This window comes from Camelus ferus, chromosome 20, assembly GCF_009834535.1.
Source record: "Camelus ferus isolate YT-003-E chromosome 20, BCGSAC_Cfer_1.0, whole genome shotgun sequence".
NCBI classification, from domain to species: domain Eukaryota; kingdom Metazoa; phylum Chordata; class Mammalia; order Artiodactyla; family Camelidae; genus Camelus; species Camelus ferus.
Window position 1 is genome coordinate 37,533,050 of NC_045715.1, and position 20,323 is coordinate 37,553,372.

A 20,323-nucleotide genomic window follows, 5' to 3' on the forward strand; every position below is an offset into this window, starting at 1 on the left:
AGGGAGGGAGCGAGGAATGAACAGATGGAGTACAAGGGATTTTTAGGGCAATGAAATTATTCTGTATGATACTATAGTGGCTACATGTCATTATGCATTTGTCAAAGCCCATAGAATGGACAGCAAGTGAACCCTAATGTAAACTATGGACTTTGGTTGATAATAATGTGTCCATGTTGGTTCACTGATTGTACCAAATATGACACACTGATGAGGGAGGCTGAGGGTAGGGCAGTATATATGAGTAGGGGGGAGGGCTGTGTGCAAACACTGTATTTTCTGCTCAGTACTGTTGTGAACCTGAAACTGCTCTAAAAGAATAAAGTCTATTAAAAAAAAGAAAAAATAATAATTGTTTGTTAAATAAGCAAGCCAAATCACTACATATAAAACTGAACTCCATTATTTACTATGTAGATTTACAATCTTCTTTAGCAAAAGTATCTATGATAGCCTATACTTTGTGCTAGATACAATTAAAACACAAAATTCTAATGATTTTAATGTTTTCCATTCTGTTATCTACATACTTGATTTCAATAAGTGACTGCTACTCAAGTCTCAATCTCTTTGGAACATGGTCGACATAAACAAAAAATCGTATTTAACGCTCAAAAAAGATTGTGTTTCTAAGAATCGATAGATTTGACTGAATCAAAACATTAAAAACAGTAACACCATGGGCTGCTGTTTTCTTGACATGGCTCTATTTTACCAAGTCCTTTACTGGAAAAAAATACATCAGTAGGAGCCATCTGATGAAAAGAATGGGAGATGTCATTTGGACAACCATAATGAAATGCTACCATTGGACAGTCTCCCATCTATGTAACTCCATAGATTATTATTTAAATGTATTTAACATTTAATGTATTCAAGGTATTTAACAAAAATACTGTTTTAACTTCGACAACTAGTGAACCAAATCACGCCCAGCCCTTTCCCTAACCCCCTCTGACAGTGATGGGAATAGCAAAGACACCATGCAATGTAAATTATAACATAAAACAAACACTTAAGTCAATAAACAGGGAAAGGAAGACAAAATCCTGACCCTCCAGGAAAACAAAATCAGAAAGATTTCCCTTTTCTCAAAATTCTAAAAATGATCACCCTAACCACTAAACTAGTTTAAACACCACTGACTCCTTCAAAACCACAATTTCAATTTTCCCCCCACAAAACCCTCAAAATATTCCATCTTCCTTTAGCATGATGCAAGTTACAATAAGGCTGTTAGTAAAGCAAACAACTTCCTCTGTGCTAACTGGCCGTGTCTTTCAGTCATTTTGAAACCCTGAGCTCACAAGAAACTATCTAACCACTTGATTGACTGATCGCACTGATGCAGAACACCTGCTGCTGAGTGAGGCAACGATGCCAAGGGTTTGCAGCCCTTTCCAAAACTCACTTTCGGTGGTTGCTACTAGTTCATCAGTAAGGAAACTGGACAGCTTGACGTGGCTAAGGTCTCTGCTCAAGTCAGAGAGAACCTACAGTAATCGGTGGAATGAGGGCCAGTAGGTTTCCACTCTGACCGCAGAGCCTGGCACCCAGCTGCCTCGAAGTCACTACTTGCATGAATTTTCAGCTTGTTCCTGGCCAAAGGAAGATGCTGGTTCGGGTACTCACGGAAAAGAAAATCATCTACGTTATAAGAGAATCTGGTAAGGACTTGGCACAAAAGATCATTTAAAAAAAAAAAAGGACTTCAAAGGGTAAGAAAGTGTCACTGAAATAAATCCCAGGCACAATTTTGAAAATGTTCAATATATTCATGGCTTTTCATTTTTAAACATATTGATCATTTAACAGATCCTCTTATCTTTTTTAAGGTTGTCTATATTTCTAGACGTTACAATCAGTATTACGCCGGGTATTTTGTGCTTTTCTTCACCATTTTTTAAATACTCTTCCCAAGAACCAACAGTGTACAAACACCAAACAGAACAAATACTAAACAGAACTGTCTGAAGAATCCCTATGTCTTGAATTTCACTTTTTTTCCTTTCTCCTCATCCTCTTCAACACTCGTTTCTCATCCCCTTGGTAACAGCCATTCTGACCACATCTCATTGTGGTCCCGATTTGCATTTCCCTGATAGTTAGTGATGTTGGGCATCTCTTCGTGTGCCTGTTGGCCATCTGCACAGTCTTCTTTGGAAGAACGTTTATTCAGATCCTCTGCGCATTTTTCAGTCGGATTATTTTGTCGCTGTTCTTGAGTTGCGTGAGTTCTGTATGTATTTGGACATTAACCTCGATTGGATGTACAACTTGAAAACATCCTCTCCCACTCAGTAGGCTGCCCCTCCACGCTGCAATGATCTCCTTCACTGTACAGAAGCTTCCCAGGAGAATTCACACCCAACATCAGAAGTGCTACCCGTCGCTAACTCACTCACCCAGTAGCAAAGTGCTGAACCCATCAGCAGAGCAGGATACCCCACCGGGTAGCTTTCGGTCAGGTCTATAGTAAGATAAATCACTTTGATTTCTTCACCTGGAATAATAGGAACGTTGTATTATTTCTTTCTAGAAACTAGAGAATGGTACCTTTTTACCAAATTTCCCTCATCATTTAATTGACACGGATCCATCTACTAAATTTTTCCACTTTTTGAGAGATAAGTGTTTGTCCCTCTCCTTCATAATCCTGGAGGGGAAAGATAACCCCTCTGAGATGTCTTCACTGCTTTCTGAATTGAAACAACATGAAATAAACCAGTTCTTCCATCATACTGATGTTATCTGGCTTTTCAGGACAGGAGTCACTGGGGACATTGAGAAGATGAACAACACACCAAAACATCAGCCTTGCAGTCTAACCAGCAGATTTGCTAACTAGCAGGTCTGTTTTGAGTCACACAGTAATCAGAAAACCCCATTTTCCTAACTTAATTTAGTTTGCGTTGTTTGTGCGATGTGCTTCTCTGCTTTGTTTTGCTTTTACGGGACACTGTCTGCCGCCTGGTGTCTTCAGTGTCACCGTTTATGTGAAAATCAGACGGTCCTCACTTCCACGAAGAACAGAACAAGGCAACAAAGCTCACAGAGGCAAGATTTATGTTAGCAGGAGAAGGAAGCCTCTGATGAGACGATTAGACGTGAAAATGGGTCATTAAGAAAAACTGAGAAACGCTTTCTCTGGCTTTTTTTTTTTTTTAAGACCAGTTTCTCATCTTTGTGGAATGGCTTCCAACAGTTGAATGGACTCTGAATCACCCGACGGCTTTTCCAAGCCTGTAACGGCAACATGGAGGGTCTTCAAAGGCACTGGGGAAGCAACTTTCTCAATAACTAAGAGCATAGCGCCCCTCCAGATCACCGAAACCCTGCAATGCTGGTTTTGTGACCTTGACTTGGAGCCACTGGGACGTACCAGGAAACCACAACTCTGGGCAGATGCACATTTCATGTGCAAACATTTACCAGATGTGGGATTCCTATGATCTAGGCTGAGCAGTAGAAACAAAACGGGAATTTGCTGTGTAATCTGACGCGCCAGTCCCTCAGTGGGTTGGCAGGTGAGAGGCCCGGTCTCACCTTTAGGCAGAGCTGATGAGGTGTGATTTGGAAGCACAGGAACCCTCTTAAGCCCCACCCCCACCCCCCAATTAAAACCAAGCCCAGATCCTTGGTGAGCCTGCAACTCCGCCAAGAAAGATTTACTTCTTCAGATGAGGAATTCTATCCCTGTTAAAACGAAAGCTCCCTTAGGAGACATAAATTGTTAATCAGTTATTTATACTTCAGTAAATGAATTTGAAATCCTGTCTTGACAGCTGGTTTTGATAAGAATACATGAAGCTTGGTTGTTTGGATTGTAACAGAGAGGGGGAAAAGTCTTCAAGAGAGAGAAGTTAATAAAGGAATGACTCTTTTACCACTCTTATTTGTCTGTTCATTCAACAATATTTACGACTTCCACATTTCAGGCAACGTGGCATTAATCTGAAGCGTTGGGAATTCAAAGACGGAAAAGCTTAGTTAATGGCCTTTAAAAACGTGGGGTTTAGGGGAACACAACAACTAGGCAGTTCCCATCAAAGAAGAGAGATGTGAAAGGAGTTGTGTGCAAGGGGAACTCAGAGAAATGAAGACCTAAATCCACCCACCAGAGAGGAGACGGCAGAGTTCTCCAAGAGGAAAATAAGAAAGGAAAGAGAAAATTTATTTTTGGGGGGGTGGGTATAGCGCAGTTGGTAGGGCGCATGCTCAGCACGTGTGAGGTAGATGGTTCGATCCCTAGTACGTCCATTTAAAAGAAAGAAAGGAAAAAGGGAAATTTTCCAAGAGAAGATTAAGTTTGACCCACGACTGGAAGGAGAGCCAGGGATTTGGAGATAACCTCAGGAGAGGAAGACAGTACCTGATTATGCCCCAGAACATTAGCGAGCAGGACGCACTCACTGAAACAGCCTCCCTGAAGTAGGAGTTCTGGAGTGAAGTCCCTGGAGGGGGAAGAGGGGCAGTGTCTTGGTCAGCTCAGGCTGCTGTAACAAAATACCAGAGCCTGGGCGTGGTTTAAACAACTGACATGTATTTCCTCACAGCTGTGGAGGCTGGCAGTCCGAGATCAGGGCGCCAGCATGGCTGGGCTCTGGTCAAGCTCTCTGTGGCTTGGCCGCCATCTTGCTTGGCTGTGTGTCTGTGCTGGGCGATGGGGGACAAGCTCTCTGACGTCTCTTCTTCTAAGAACACTAATCCTGTAGTATTGGAGCCCCACCCTTATGTCCTCATGTTCACTTTACGTCTTCAGTTCTTTCTTCATGGGACCATTCTCCAGACACAGGTGAGGGCTTTGACACCTGAATGTGGAGGGGACACAATTCAGTCCACAGCAGGCGGTGAGGGACACAAATGATGATGGTGGAGCAGGTACTGAGCAAACAAACCTTCTAAATAGACTGAAGAGGAATGGACTTTGTCTTTAAAGATCATTCTAGGATTCTACACAGATTTTCGGTAGAGGGGGACAGATTCTGATTCAAATTTTAGAAAGCTCCCTATGGCAGCAAAAGAGAGGAGGATGTTCAGAAAACAGAAAGGTCCCTGTGAAAAACTACTGTATATAAAAGAGATAAACAACAAGGCCCTACTGTAGAGCACAGGGAACTTGTAACAGCCTATAATGAAAAAGAATGTGTGTGTGTGTGTGTGTGTGTGTGTGTGTGTGTGTGTATCTGAGCCACTATGCTGTACACCAGAAACTAACACAACACTGTAAGTCAACTATACTTCAATAAAAATAAATAAATAAAATAAAATCTCTGTATTAAACAAAAATAAATTTCTAACAGTGCAAGAATAACTAAACGCCAGTTCATGTGCATGCTGGATACACACACATATAGAGGCATGAAATGCATGTGTTCCAAGAACATTTAATATTGTAAAAAATAAGAACAAAATTCAAAATACAAAACTATACAGTAAGCTGATTGCGTAGATATATATATATATATATATATATATATATATATATATATATCTCTTTCTAGAAATGTCAAAAATTATTTTCTAGATAGTAGCATTATCAACATAATTTTTTCATTGTGTTTTCCTGTGTTTTCCCAGTATTTTTATAAAGAACATATCTTGTTTTAAAATCAAAAATAATTAACTTACATTTAAACTTCTAAATGTTTTTAGGCACGGGTAATATATGTCAAAAGGAGGGTTTCTCCCGCCACCAGCAGAACACATAGTTGAATTATTCTCTTCCAATCAGGAAAGGTTAAGCTGTGCTGAATGGCAAATATATCCAAAAATGGTAGTGCCTTTTAACAACAAAGGTTTATTTTGTGCTCATATTATATTTCCACCATGGGCTGGCCAGGGGCTCTGCTTATTCATATCACTCATGTTAGGACCCATCCTGAGGAGCACGGCCATTTACCTTGGCATAGATAAAGACCTCTGGAGGGTCTCAAACGAGCAATTAAATGTTCCAGTCCAGAAACACATGTTGATTTCCACTGAACTCATTGACCGGAACTAACATGGGGCCAGGAGAGGTCAACCTATCGTGTGCCTGAAATATACTGGGCAAAGAGAATTAGTAAGGATCACATATAACTACAAATTCATCACCCCCCACCTCCAGAAAAGAAACCATGGAGGGAACTTTATGGCAGTGTTGTTCAAACTGCAAACCCTGACCCATCAGTAGGATGTGAAATCAATTCAATGTGTCATAACCAGTGTTTTTTTCCAACAGAATCAGTGGAAGAGGAAATGTCAGAACATAATGCATGTAGAAAAGGTAGGTATTTATTCATGAAACAAGATTCGATACACATCTATCAAAAAGTACAGATTGTGCCACAATGTAAAACAGCCTCCTGTGGGTCCTGTAAAAAAAAATTAAATTTTAAAGCCATTGTTCTATGGGAGCCCCAATTAGGCCAGATACATAGAAACATAATAGTTTCCAAACTGGCTCTTCTGATGCAATGTTCTGTGACTACCCTGGAAGGGAAATTTGGTCTTCCTCCATAGTGTCAATGTCAAAGAACGGAGTCCAAGTTTTACCCTTTCTTTAAATATAATGCTCTCTCAATAATAAGTAAATAAAGAGACTTGTTTTTTAACACTTTTCAAGTATTAAGAATTCCATACCTTTTTATTTCTCCTAAAACAAAAAATTTCAAGGACCTACTGTATAGGACTGGGAGCTATATTCAATATCTTGTAATAACCTATCATGGAAAAGAATCCAAAAAGAATAACTTTGCTGTACACCTGAAACTAACAAAACATAAATTACCTATATGTCAATAAGAAAGGAACAACTAACAGTCCTTATCTCGTAGGGGTGTTGTGGATATGATATTGAATATTCATATGTGTTATATTATTTCCTCCTGTGCCTTGCACATAATAAACACTCAGTGTTAGCAATAAATGTGGTCATTATCATGGATAAGAAGATTTCAAGCTTCGAAAGATTTTTCCACACTTCTGAAGATAATTCTACAGAGCCTCGTTTTATTTGGTAGGAATATATACAATTCTTACATTAATCAAATGGCATCCTTGACCAAGATGAATGGTAATAAAAATTCTTTTACTTTGTCTTGCTGTAAGTTGATAAACTTACAACACAACGTCATGGATGAGTTTTATCAGGCTTATGTTCAGGGCAGAATGCGTATTTCAAAATTGCAAAATACCTATTGCCTCTAACTCCTTGTCACAGACAATATTCCCAATTTCCAAAATTCTACTTTATATATGGCCAGCTAACAAAATTCAAATTTGAAATATGCACATTCTATGTGGGGTTGAGGGGGGTGCAGTATTTATTGAGTTCTAAATTTCTCCTTTCCAAAGTGAATTCATCTTAACTCTTACTTTCTATCTTCCATGTGAAATGTTTATAAAGCACTGACCAAAAAGCCAGCATTTCAACCCATTTCAGTGTTTTCTCCCTTCCCTTCAAATACACTGCCATGATTTTTCTTACCCACCCTTCACAGCACTGCCAGTTCAAAAGACAGCCTTTTGTTTTACAGGGAAAATGCTTGCTAAACTGCCAAGAATCACAGACAAATGCCTCATGCAATCCAGCCTTCCCTTCTCTCCCAGATGCCCCACTGCCTCCCTAGGTAGGTCAGAGAGGTTTCCGGAGGGGAAAAACGAGCCAACACGAACTAATACAATCGACCATCCTGACATTCAAGAGAACCAGATAAAACATGACCAGCTGTGCTGAAAGAACGGAAAATGGAAAGACCATCCTCAAAAATACGCTCGTGTGCACTTTCTTACCATGTAAAAGGAACCCCGGGCAGGGAAAGCCGATGAACATCCTGCATTTGTTAATTAAAGCAGCATTATATTCAGATCAAGAATAGCGACTTGTCTGAAAGTGATGACTCACCATACCCAGTTCCTTCCTGGACTTACTCAGTTAGGTGTGGAGGAAAAGGCTTGTCCTGGCAGCTGGACCATCTGTTTCCCAGGCCCGGCGAGGCCACTAAGACACCAAAGGAATCTGGGCAAGACAACTTTAAGCCTGGCTGGACTTCAGTACCTCCTCTATAAAGTCCCAAGGGGAAGACATGAGTGAGTCAAAGGAGCTCTTCCATTTCAAATTGGCCATGGTTCTGTTCTCTTGAAATTTATCTTCTTACGTTTGCCACTAAGTACAAGGCTAATAATTAGCTTCTTAAAGCCGACCTCCCCCGGCGGTCATTTCTTTCCACTTTTCCCAACTGAATCTACTAGATCTAATACATTCTGAATTTTCTGTAAGTGCGCATTTTGTACTCAAAATGATCATGTCTATTTCTATGGTATTCAAAGAGCTCCAGAGAGATGCCCGGTACCATTCTGATCATTCTTTTCCCATGAAAGTTTCATTGTCATTGCTGCCAAGATTTCAGACAAAAAATAATCCCCTGAAAACCGTCCTCCTGTCAAACAACTGACAAGTACCACACCAATCCAACTGAATGCCTCAAGTATGGTTTCGGATCCTAAAATGTGGGATTTCTTGAACTGTTTTATATTGTTCTCCCCAACACACACACACACACACACGCACACACACACAAAAGTTAGCAAATAAATACCACAGTCAAATTCGGATTATTTGCCAACTCGGATGGTGAGAGAGAACTAGTCCTGATAATCTTAAACGGCAGAGAGTGGAGGGACATGTGCAATCAGGCACTGGAATGCCTTTTACTCTTATATCTGGGGGAAAAAAAAAAGTATGCCTGGCATTCTGGAAGGTGACAATACTGTACTTCAGATGGCGTACATAATGAAACTTTCCTAGGAAAAACCAACCCCAGGGAACTAGAAAACGTTCCACTCTATAAATATTTTGGGTCACACCTTGGCCAACGAGAACAGGGAGCAATGTTTAAAAAGATTATCTTTCAATCCCTGTTATGTGAGACCAGGGGGATTAAGAGACTGAATTAGAGGAGGTGACACTGTCATTAAATCATTATAAAAATTCTTGCAGAAAGGGGCCCTAAAAGGGAACGTAAGACCCAAACTCAAGATAGTATTTTTATCACCAGATTGTCCATCTGCAAGGCAAGAAAGTCAGGAGGGAAATTCTCATCCCTTGTTGTTCACTCCAAAGCTGGTCGGTTACAGTCTCTCATGCAGACTTCCAAATTCCACGGTGAAAGCAGAAACAGCTGCACTGGTCTGTCCCTGCTGGAAACTGACTTTTTTCTAGCAAGTGCCAAGTACAGGCTCAGAATTACAGTCCGACATTATCCAAAAGGAGATGTTCTTTTTTTTTTTCTTTTCTATATCATCCAAATGCTGTTCAGAAGAAATTGCGAATGAGATCTCTAAAGCCATATCACCCATGGCCCAAAGGAGCCAAATGGCTGTCCACATATTTGCTTGGTCCAGAATGTTCAGAAGTAATAAAGCAGACACCAAAATGACTTTTGTTCCTTTCCACAATTACAGGTATTTTAGAAGACTGTCAGATGAATACTTGGTGTGACCCTGAACTCCACGGCCTGTATTGCTGGGGAGGTCAGTGGAACAGTGTTCTCAGAGCTGGAAGAACAAAGATGCTCAGAGCAGAAGGAAAAACACCCTGACAGAGGTGGGTGCCTCTCAGACTAAGAAGGAAGTGGTTTGCGCAAATGAGGAAGAACCGTGGCCTCCTGGACACTATGCAGCTCTCGGGAAGCCATGAGTACTGGGCTCTTGGACTGGATGGGCAGAGCCAGTCTCAGGTGGGTTCCCCCACGAACAAACCCAAGAGGAACAGGAAGCAGCCGTGTCCAGACGACATGGCACTGTACTCTGTCTGACCCACAATCATTAGGGGCAAGCTACAGGAAAGAGAACAGACCCCGGAAGCAGGAAACACGAAACTGCAAACACAAAGATGGAGCAACAAAAACCCGCATCGTGGAGGAAGCCCACAAACTCAGCAAACACAGTGACTAACAGCCACAGAAGCAGAGTTAACAACAGCACAAAGAAGCCTAGCTTCACTGTCGTTCATGTAATTAGAGAGATGTGTAAGAATATTTGAGTATGTATATTAATACATTCAGAGGTATATGTGAGAATGATTGAAGAGGGAAGTAGCCAGATGGAAAAAGCAAGCTGAAGAATTCTACCAGGTTTCAATGCAGAAGGATGCAGATCTTACAAAATATTAAAAAAGAGTGTCCAGAAGAGAAAAAAAATACAGTGACATATATATTGAAGAAATAATAGAAGAAAAAGTCAAAGAAAACCTTTCTGAGCTAAATAATGATTTGAACCTTCAGATTGAGAGGGTCTCACAAGTACCAAATTGCTTGAATGGGGCGGGAAGTCAGGGGAAACCTTCTAGACACATAATGATGAAAAATCGTAATTCAAAGGATAAAGCAAAAAATCCTAAGAGTTTCTAGTGTGGGGGAGGGGTCGTGGGAGGGAGGAGGGATGGGAAGGAAATCTCAAAAAAAATAAAATTCAGATTGTCTAAAGTCTATTATCACAAAAGAAAAGCTAAAAGACAATGGGTCAAAAATCTTCAAAGTTCTGCAGGAAGACAGTTTTGGACCTAGCCAAAGAAACATTCATTTTTGAACATTTTGAACATCTGAACATTAAAGAACTCGTAAGTCTACCATCTAGTCACTCTCCAGAAAAATTACCAGAAAATAAAACTAAGGGCTATTTGTGGGATAGAAACTGTTTTTTAAAAAAATCAACAAAACTGGCTGCCCTCTCCTAAGCATTCCTTCAAAATAAACTTCATTCTAACATTGTTACTAAAAAAAAAAAGTTAATAACATTCTAGAAATAAAACACAAGCTCTCAGATGGTGAGCTGGCTATGGAATGGGGGATGGGAGCAGTGTATCACGGGATGCAAATGTGAACAAGACGAGTAAATTATCTTGAGGGAGGAGATAGATACCAACTAGCTATTAGTAGGAATATGCAAGTTTTAACTGATATATAGAAATGATACAGCAATCACTATTCTATAAATAGGAATATAACTTCCAGAGATAACCGGTAGAGGAAGAAAATGAAGTAAACTTAAGTAATTCTAAACAGACGGAAAAACTAACAGTAACCGTTACAATAAAGAATAAGAAAACATGATAAAAATAGAAAGGAAAATGCAAAGAAGGAGTTCAAACATATTAGTAATCATAATAACATTTAATGCATTAAATTCGACTATTTAGAATTCAGAAACATTTGATTGTTTTTAAGCCCACCTATATGCTTCTTACAAGAAACCCACTTATAATTCAGTAACAACAAATGATGAAAATAAAATGGCAGAAAAATATGCCTATAAATATTATATTACTTATTAGAAAGCATTTATTAGAAATAATGCTAATAAAACAAAATAGAGCACATAAAATAGAACTGAAGGCAAAAAAAGCATTAAACAAGACCAAGAAAGGAATATTTCACATCTATAAGAGATCAGTTTCCTAAGAAATAAGTTATAAAACTGTATCCATTTGTATCTGATTATTTTGACATGAACATTTCCGTATATAAATTTGTTTACTTTATTCCCTACCTATTATGTCTAAAGACACATTCACCGTTAAACATCATTTTTAACACTGTTGCATAATCAATGTAAACATCAACCTTCTCTCTCTAGTCTTGCACATTTAGGATATTTTCTGTGTCTAACTTACACAAATAGTACAATAATAAACACCTCTAGAAGTAGTCTGTCTGGGGAAAAAAAAAAAAGAAAGAATACAGATGTGGTGAAATTGACAACACAACTGACAGATCCACCAACCAAAGGAGCCTCAGATCCTCAGACCCCCAGAAAGATAAACTGGCACTGGTAACACGGGAACTGACTGGTCTTCTCCAGCTCAGCCCGGACACTTCTGAAGAGCTCAGAGCCACAACACGCACACCAGGCAACAGTTAATGGCAGACACGTGCTCTTCCCCATGAACGGTACTGTCTCTACTAGTATGTTGGAAAGCTGAACAATGCATTGCAAACCTTTGTCTTCCCTCTTAACATTTCTTTTCATAAGAATACCAGCTCTGTAAAGTAAACACAAGGCAAATATTCGGGGAGAAGAGGACTCTAGCTCAGGTATTAAAGCGAGATACCACCATTGCCTAGAACCACTGGGGAAGACTTATTGGAAATTCACAGTGGTCCACAGAAAACTTTCCACAGCTCCTCCAGTGGGTCCTCATACCTGCCCTCCTTCTTCCTTCTGCTCAAAATCCCTTCTCCTTCGCAGATTCAGAGATGGCCACAACTGAGTATTTCTCCAACTGGAGGGGCACAAGTGCCTGGTACTTTTGCTTGGAGGAGATTCCACAAATTAATCAGCACTGGAACAGCTGAGCTGCAAGGGTTTTTCAAGCAAGGTGTAGTCTGTCAGGGGAACTGAGCATTCACACTGACACGTGCATCGTTTTCTTTAATGAAGGAATCTGTTCTAGGAATGACACTGTAATGATAACTTGAAAGGCAGAAAGGGTATGTTTCTCTGCTGAAATCTGCCCTCTCGAGATTTTCCCTATTGCTCTCGTTGACTAAACATTCCGAGCAATTACCACACACTTCTTACAGCTTCCAAAGCGCATCGTTCATTTTTCCTAAAATTCAATAAAATTGCACTTACTCATCACCAGTGGACAGGTGCACCTGAATATTGATGACCTCCTTCTCTCCCAACGAATGGCTTCCATCACCTGCATCCCTCACCTTTATCACCTTCTGCTTAAGAAATACACTGCATGAGAGTTATTCCTCTTCGAGATACCCTCCTTTTACAGTACACTTGGCAGTTTTTCTTCCGTATCTCTTGAAAGATATCCCATGTTTTGATGGGTCATCTTCTGGATTTTTACTCTTTGGTTGGCTATTGACAGATCTGTGCTCAGCCAACTGACCATGGCCTTGCATCCAGAAATGACAACACCCTCACTGCTTCAGTGACCACTTCTACAGAAGGGCTCCAGGTCCCATGTATGGACTCTTATTTCCTACTCTCCCCACACTAAACCCTCCACTCCCATCAGGCAAGTCACTCCAAACCCCATCCATAAGCCATGCCCATCCCCAGTTCTAAGCCTCTTTTCAACGACACATCTTAATTTGTGAAATGTAGACCAGGGCTCAGGGTCTGAGCAATAAACAGGAGAAACTTACAGAAAGGAGAGAAGAAATTAAGATCTGAAGACCAAGAGCACATGGGCCTCTGGGAAACCCACAAGGCTGATGGTTAAGGGCAGGCGTGAGCCCAGCCTGTCAGCCAGCACAGAGCAGTACTGATGTGCAGGCTGTACAGCAGTGATCTCTCCTGACTGCCCTGTGCCCACGCTGGGCGGTTGATGCCCTGGCTTTTCTGGTCGTTAAATAATTCTAAACCACACTCCTGTCTGTGAGCACTTGCAAAACCTACAAACGGACTGTGCTGTAAACACTACACAGTGCTTGTTACCTGCCAAGAAGAGATCACATCACACCGACCTGTAGTTTTTTGATCGGAGTACTAGGCTGACATCAGGAGAAAACTGTTCTTCCACAATGAAAGCAGGTAAGTGTAATCTGGATATAAAAGTAATTAACTGGCTCCCCAGTGGAGAGTAACAGCTGACGACAACCCAGCAGGAGGTTTCTAGAGGCAGGGTTTAGCCTTCTGCCATCTGCCCTGTCCCGCTCATTGGTTATTCACAATTTGAGTGAGGAGAATGATGGTCTGCAAATCAAATTTCCAGACAAAGCAAAGCTAAGGAAGATTTCTAACTGACTGAGCGCAAGCCTGTCAATTTCAAAAGATCTCACCTGGATCCATAATGAACCGACTGCCATAAGACGGAATTCCAAAGAAACACACAAAAATCCTGGGATCCAAAATCTGGACTGTAGAATGCTTAAGAGGAGTCAGTTGGCCTAACAGCAGGAGGGCTGAGCAGACAAAAAGGCCTTAGCTAATGGTAAACTGAAGTCATTAGAGTGAACTGGCTGCCAACAATTAGTTTGCTCTTGGGCTACAGCAAGAAAAGAACAGAGCTACACCCTTTCTATTCAGCAACCAATGGTAAGAAAGAATCAAAACTCAGCGTGTCCAGGGAAAGCTGTCCAGACTGGAGATGTAACTCCAAACCACTGCAAAAAAAAAAAAAAAAAAAAAAAAAGCAAAAGAGTTTCAGAATATGAGGTTCTACGTGTCTTCAAATTCCGGCAAGACTGCCACGTGGAAAAGATTTTTTTTTTTTGTCCTTGTCACTCCCAGAGCACAGAATTAGGACCAGTGCTTGGAAACCCCAGGGAGGGATTTTCAGTTGAATTTAAGAAAACAGTCTTCCATAAATAGGGATGTCCCTAAAACTAAAAATTTCCCATCACTGGAGGTGTCCGTCATCAGATCGTGTGCTCATTAGGGATGCTATAGAGAGAGGTTAAAACACTATTTGTACTATAAGCCACAATTACTTGTAAGTGAATTTCCAGCCCTATGATTGACGTTGACTAGAGTGTGTCTAAACCGAACCATGTTTCAAGAAGCAGTTTCAAGGCAAAGCAAATCACGACAGACCGTATCTTCCACAATGCCCACCTCCGTATTAGACCATTCGGAACTCAGTTAGAGTCTTGCTTTGCTTCCAAAAATTACATTTCAAACAGCCCATCTCTCAAGCATATCATAAGCGACCCAGGGTCATGTCCATAATCTACCAGGCACCCTGGGAGCCACTGAAATTTAACTTGCTGACTCATCGATGCTTTTTTTTCCCCCATATAGCACGGAATCAACATTCTTACAGTCACCCACAGGTCCCTGTTGTGAAACTGATGAAATGCACAGAAACAGCTTCCTGGGGAGCTCCTCTGCCCCCTCTTCCCTCTTGATAGATCAAAATTCCTGTCTTTTCCATATAACATTTCCCAACTCCCCAATGAGGACCATGGTTATGGTCACTGAAACACATTCTGCAGCTTTTGCAGATAAGAAGATATGCCTTCTTCCCTCCTGCTTTGCCTTAGAACATACCCATAGATGGTTCTGAGAAAACAGAAATCCCAGGAGAAAGACTTTGAAGGAAAACAAGTCAAAATCTGAAGTTCCCTAGAGTCTGGAGTAAAGTCTTGCACTCTGGAGAAGCAGCGCTGCGTCTCCTCTTCATTGCCCTGTGGGAAGACTGTGGCCCTGTAACAAATGGATTCGCGGAGGACGCTGTCCTGAGGGTAAAACAGATAGGTCTTGCCTAAGGACTGGCAAAGCTAAAATGATGAAAGGAAAATCAAAGGCTGCTTCCGCAGCCAACTTTATGGTAAGTGCTCATCTTTGGGGAAAATCTGGAAGAGGGGATAAAGTGGAAAGCACGCACATGTTTATTTTTAAATTCAAGTCATTAGTATTCAAATCAAGTTTGAAAATATGAAATTATAATTGCTTCCCTTCGTCTTACTTATTCTGCTTTAAGCCCAAAGATCAAAAACATGGCAGGATATTAGAGGGGAGATGCGGAATTCAACTCGGCAATCTTATCCAAAATGATGTAAACATTTAAAATGCACAGACTACGTAGAAAACAAACTTACGGTTACCAAAGGGGAAAGGTGGGGGAGGGATAAATTAGGAGTTTGGGATTAGCAGTTACAAACTACTATATATAAAAATAGATAAACAACAAGGTCCTACTGTATAGGACAGGGAACCACATTCAATATCTTGTAATAAGCTATAATAAAAAAGAATATGAAATATATATATGTATAACTGAACTCACTATGCTGTGCACCAGAAACTAACACTGTCAATCAACCATCCTGCAATAAAAAATAAGGAAATAGTAAAATGCACAAACTCATTGCACTACTCAAGCTTAGCATGTAATGATGTCATAGGGCTAGCCAAAAAAAAGTCCAATGTGAAATTACATTACCCAACTGAAAAATTAAAAATATTTAGAGACACAGTTAAGGAAACACAGATGCACAAATGGCTCTGACTATCCTATACCGCTAACTGGCCAAGCGTTCATTTAATTAACTAATGGAGAATGAATCAGAGCTCAGAAAGTATTTACACTTTTTCCAGGGCTGTGACACGTGTAGTCTAAAAATAATTGACTCTGGTTTTCCCAGTGTCTCCGTAACTTCCTTCTGTCTCAGTCCATTCAGTTCAGTGCATCACGGTTTTCGTTTAGTTTTTGGATTAGTCGACCACATGCCTAATCTAAATACTTTGTAGAAACTTACTAAGGTACGTTGTATATGTAGATTTCATCACAGTTTTAAGGAGAACATAGATCCAATAGGGACCCTAATAATAAATCTTCAGATTAGTGGGTGTGGGGGCAATTAACACATGAACTCAACCACAAGGAACTCTTTGAGGCATCAAGGGAATAGGGTTAGGAGCTCTGTGGTCTGACAACCAGCCCTGACATACAAAGCGGCCATGGGGAAATTTCGCAAAGAGGTTGTGGGTCCTTGAGGACAGGGATCCTGTCTTGTATACTGCTGCATCCCTAGGATCTAAATTAACCTATAGAAAGAGCTGAAACGCGGTTTGCCCAGTGGATGAATTAATGCATACCCTACACGGATGCACCGAAGTCTGGGCTGCAGCAGCATCAAGGCACCTGATCGAGGAGGCAAATTGATACCGAAAGCCAGGGCTGCATCCACCCAAAGAAAAGCTATGTTCTAATGTCACAAAGCCGGACATGTGCCCTGATCAAAGGGACCTCTACGATTGCTAAGTCCAAGAGCTCATGACAAACCACCTGCAGCTGCAAGACAGACCCGAGGGCACCGTCAACCCCACCCAACAACCACAGTGACTGCGGCGTGGGCCATACGGCGGAGGATGACAGCCTCAGGACTCCAGGACCAACACTCACACAGGAGCTGCTCGTGAGAGCCTCTGTTGTCGCTGCAAGTGCACTGCCAGCCTCTGCAGACACCCTCACCTGCACGCAGGCTCCTCTCCCCCCAGCACGACACGGAGAATGGTGAGAATCCGGAATTGCCTCTCCTCCGGAGCCAGGGCCCAGGCTGCATGAAGGAGATTCTCGTTGAAAGAAGCAACACACTCTCCACGCGATGGATAAGCCACTCACAAGCATGAAGAGGCTTCGATGTAGGGAGACCATTATACTTATTTGAGCTAATTTGAGGATTTTTAACTGCCAAGCGCTTATGCTAAAGGGTTCATGGACGTTAATCCATTTAACCTTCCTGACCCCACTTTGAAGTAGGTCCTGTGATCCTCTCTTGACAGATGGGCAAATTCAGCTTAAAAAGGTTAAATACCGTGTAGAAGGTCACACAGGTGCTAAGGGCCAGGGCCACGCCCACAGAGCACCCCTGATCTCAGCACTGACCTTCTATAGCTTTAAGATATCAGAGTCAAACACTCTTTTGGCATTCTTCAAGGAGCCATAAAGTGACTTTCTGCTGTTAAAAAAAATTATTGTATCATTTTAGCCAAGTTTTACTCTCTGTAATTAGTGTGTCTGGTATTTAAAAGTCCATCTGGCACAATGTGTGCTTTGTGAATTATAGGAACATAAATTAATCACACTGGAACATCAGTCTCATGTGTATGGGAATTCACAATGTCAATTTCAGATGGTCTCATCTACAAAGCACATAGTTATGCATTCATTTTTGCATTATAAAAGTAATGTGTGTGTTAAAAAATAAAGAACACCAAGAAAAGCAGGAAGGAAAATATTTATCATGCTCTCCCCAAAATACAATTGTTAACATTTTTGGGAAACATGCAATTTAGAGCTCAAAAATAATTTGATTGCTCATATAAACATGATTGCCCTCACAAAACCCATAATTAAGAATCAGAAAAAATTTTTTTCAAATGTTGAAAGGCCCAATGAACATATTTTTTATATGATCCCCACATGGAGGCCAAAAAAACTTTCGTTTAGGTATTGTGAAAGGAAAATACAATTCTCTTGAAATAAAAAGATCCATTTTCTCATTATTTCTCATTCACAGTAGCGTCCATTTTCAGTGAACATTCCAGAAGTATGTTATAGGAATTTTAGGAATGAATGTGCCACTTCTCAGGAGACTAATTCCCTGAAGGACGCTACTTGGAGTTGACTTGAAATCTGTACACAGATGCTCTAAAGCTGCAATTCTTTACAGTTCCGTGATGGTCTTAAATGGTGCTTTTCACCAAGAAAAAGATAAATATGTGAAAAGAAGACTTCGCAATCACACCTGCCCAGCTCCCCACGACGGCAGGCTTCTCTGAGATACCAACTTCTCAGTTAAGTTGGTGGTGGGCTGGGATGAAAAACAAGGTTTCCCATTTCCTGGTCCACAGCCTTCTTGGAAACAATGAGTGTCCATTTATTTAGGATGCCACAGACATTAATTATCATCATGACTATTATTCAAATGCTTGAATAGAAATGACACTAACTTAGATGGTAGGTACCTACCTACTCACTCACACTCCACATTTATGTGCTTACAGCCACAAAATACAGAGGGGCTTGAATTAGGTTCCATGTGCCTCCATATCCCATCCCACCTTTTCTTTCCATCCCTGCTCCCTCCTCATTCCAAAGGGACCTACGTGGAAACTGCCTGTACCATCCCAGCTAAGACAGGTACCAGGGCATCCCTGCTTCCCATAGCTTACGTCTCATTCTCTCTCATTTCAAACTTCAGTTCAGAGGTGCTGGCTAACATGCGATTTGAATGGGACATGAAAACAAAGGAACTATGAAAAGATGAAAAAGGCAGGCTGCCAGAGGGAAGTGGGGGGGGGGGGGGCTTCTACAGGGAGGCAGAAGATCTCTCTCCATTCTCAAGACGGGTACGTCTCTTCTCCGCGGCACCTCTCTCTGGGACAACCTCTCCACATCTCACCAAGATATAAACTCAAATCGTAGTCAGCCCTTTCTAAAGACTGATCCTTGACATTCTGTGAAATGAGACTCAAAAATGGTTTGAGAAGACACGAAGTGACACATCACGCTAGGCTGGTTGCATTTTCTAAATTTAAATCAGAACTCGTTGTGCCTTATACAGTTTTTCACTTGAAAATATGCACAAAGTGTTATTTTTGTATAGTAAATTCCAGGGAGTTTTCCATTTAAAAAAAAAAGAAAAAGAAAAAGGCCACTTGGCAATTAATAGACTTAGTAAACCGAACATAGCAACTTCTCTGAATCCCCCAGGAGAACCAAGCACTTGGTAAGCACTTCATTGCTGTATGGTGAACGGCTGACCACTCACAAGGAATGTTCCTCCCTGTCTTATCTGTAAGCATCTAATTCTCAGGACCACTGGAAAACACGTGCCTGGACACTCCCCAGGAGGCAGAATCTAACTCTCCCTAACTAGGTAAAAAATACATATTGAGCAAGGTTTAGCATTTTTACAAGTACATAATTCAATAAGCTGTTTCAATCCTTGAATCACCTATGGATTTGAAAGTTACCATAAAAATATAATACACATATTGCAAGCGTTGTTTTTTATTTACCCCTGTTACATCAGAAAAAAGGTAAAAGATTAAATTTCCAAAGAACGTTTTTAGAAGGACTTCCTATAAAGCTCAAACTTCGCTAGAACTTCTTTCTGACTTCGAATTTAAAAAGAAAATTTTGTTGGTCCTTAACCTTTTCATGACACCAATAACCATAAAAACAAACAGTTAATGGATAGTGTAACACTGCAATCATGGGGAAATCCACCTAGATCCAAACAAGACAAGTCAAAGCAAAAATTCAGCCCTGAATCCAGCGCAGGCAACTGGCGGGATTCCCAGGTCACCAAACTTGGACTTGAGGAAACTGTCAAGGTTTCCTGAAATTTTCAGAGCTATCTCTCAGGTTTTTCATTAGTAAAAACCAAAATGCTAAAGAAAGAGCAGAGAGAAAAAAAGCTAGATTGAATCCTTCGAGATGATACACCAGTGAAAAACAAAAATTATCCTTTACACGACTGAGAGCTATCAAGTTATTTTCTAAACATGTTGGCCATATTGGCTTCAGCAGTTTTTTTTTTTCTCATTTAGAAAAACTTTTCAATAAATAACCCCAAAATGAGTCTGGGCAAAGTGGGACAGGCAGGTCTACAGCAGCCCCACTACTGAATGGGATTGCTAAGTTGGATTTGTGACTCTGTCACCTTACTTGGTTTTTCAGAAGACAAGATAACTGAATGGAAAATGTCCCGAGTAGAACGCAGGAAACCTGAGTCGTCACCTGGTGTCACCACTGACTCTTCCTGAGCCCTTAGACTAGAGTGACAATCTCCAAGCCTCTGTTTCCTCATTTGCGTTAGAAAGATTCTAGTATTCCTTATCGTTCTAAAAATTCCATGAGGCCATG

The 20,323-nt window shown here is 40.9% G+C and overlaps 1 protein-coding gene across 3 annotated transcripts in view; it reads right to left on the reverse strand.

The window, feature by feature from the left end:
* The window catches only part of COL21A1 (collagen type XXI alpha 1 chain), a 218,319-nt gene that overhangs the window by 138,893 nt on the left and 59,103 nt on the right, over positions 1–20,323 (reverse strand). The window contains exon 2 of one of the 3 annotated variants that reach the window (XM_032463321.1): positions 2,406–2,503. The exons of the other annotated variants lie outside the window; for them this stretch is intronic. The gene's annotated coding sequence lies outside the window, so the exon portion shown is untranslated. The remainder of the gene's footprint in view (positions 1–2,405; positions 2,504–20,323) is intronic. 3 annotated transcript variants of the gene reach the window in all.